Below are 1,722 nucleotides of genomic sequence, written 5' to 3'. Positions count from 1 at the left end.
GCCCTACATCACATACTTTTTTCACGTCCACAGGGAGTCTGAGATGTAGCAGGGTGTTGCATTCCTCCTCCAAAGGCGTACCGTAGCCCAGACCCTTTATTTACTGGTTTGTTTGCTCTTTAATCAGGACTACAGCTTTCAGCTGTGGCTAACATAATTGCAAAAGGGTTTCTAATGATCAATTAGTCTTTTTAAATGATAAACTTGGATTAACTAACACGACGTGCCATTGGAACACAGGAGTGACGTGGCTTATAATGGGCCTCTGTAGCACCTATCTAGATATTCCATATAAAAATGTAGCCGTTTCCAGCTGCACTAGTCATTTACAACATTAACAATGTCTACACTGTATTTCTGATCAATTTGAATGTATGTTAATTGACCAAAAAGTATTGCTTTTTATTTCAAAAAACTTAAGGACATGTTTGAAGTTGACCCAAACTTTTGACGATGGTTGATGTGCGTGTGTATACAGTACTAGTCCAAAAGTTTGGACACGACCTACTCATCCATTCCGTTCACTCTAGCACAAAATGCGGTGGCTATTTGAGATTCTCAAATATATTAAAAAAATAAATTGTGTTACTACATTGATTCCCAGATGTTTTTATTTCATAGTGTTGATTCGTTCATCTCCTGGTGGTTTTCCATTCCGTTCACCTACACAAAATGGTGGCTACTTTGAAGATTCTCAAATATATTAAAAAAATAAATTGGTTACTACATGATTCCATATGTTTTTATTTCATAGTGTTGATGTCTTCACTATTATTCTACAATGTAGAAAATAGTAAGAATAAAGAAAAACCCTTGAACGAGTAGGTGTGTCCAAACATTTGACTGGTACTGTATATCTCCACACTGACATGAATGTGTCGGTGGAAATAGATGGGAAAGTTTAGGAAATAGGAAATAGATGGGAAAGTTTTCCAAAGAAATGCAACTGTCAAAATACCTTTCATGAGCCTTTACATACATTATGATTGATGCTGAAAGCTTTCCTTTTCTCCATTTTTTTTTCAACCACAGGAGTCAGGGGCTGCCTCTCCATCACCCCACCAGTCATCATCTCCTCCTCTCCCTAGCAGAAAGGGACAGATGTAGAAGCAAGTGACAGGTGACAGGTGACAGACCTTACGGCTAATTTAGAGGCCATGATTAAAAAGTAGTTTTCGGTATTTTCTATATTTTATTTTTTATAGCTCTTAATTTATTCATTTCTTAATGTTTTTTTGGTTAAGTTCTTAWTCTTAACTTTAGGTCTCTAAAGTGGATTTCTGTTTTCTAATTGAAAAGTGTTTCTTGTTGGTAAAATATATATATTTTTTAAATTTGATACCGGTACGGTACATCTACTGTTGATGTGTTTTACTTTCAACATTTCCGTATAAAAATGCACTCTCACATCTGAGCTATGGGTAGCAATTAGATACGTTGAAAGAAAAAAGAAACATCCACACTGCTCTTCCAAGCATTACTTTTTTCATTGAAGCTTACATGTCTGCCTCTTGGCCTTCGTCAGAGCTTTTATCTCAACTAAACTAAATAAATAAATCATCCACTAAATAATCCATCTTTGAGACAATATATTTGACTACATTTCTATAGAGCTTTTCATAACAATCTCAAAGCACATCAAAAGGAAAAAAACAACCAAGCAATACATCATGGGGTAGCCTGCTATAGTTGGCTTAGGTAACAATACAAATCTTCTCCCTA

This window comes from Salvelinus sp. IW2-2015, unplaced genomic scaffold (genome assembly GCF_002910315.2).
Source record: "Salvelinus sp. IW2-2015 unplaced genomic scaffold, ASM291031v2 Un_scaffold3886, whole genome shotgun sequence".
NCBI lineage: Eukaryota > Metazoa > Chordata > Actinopteri > Salmoniformes > Salmonidae > Salvelinus > Salvelinus sp. IW2-2015.
This window is presented reverse-complemented; position numbering follows the sequence as displayed.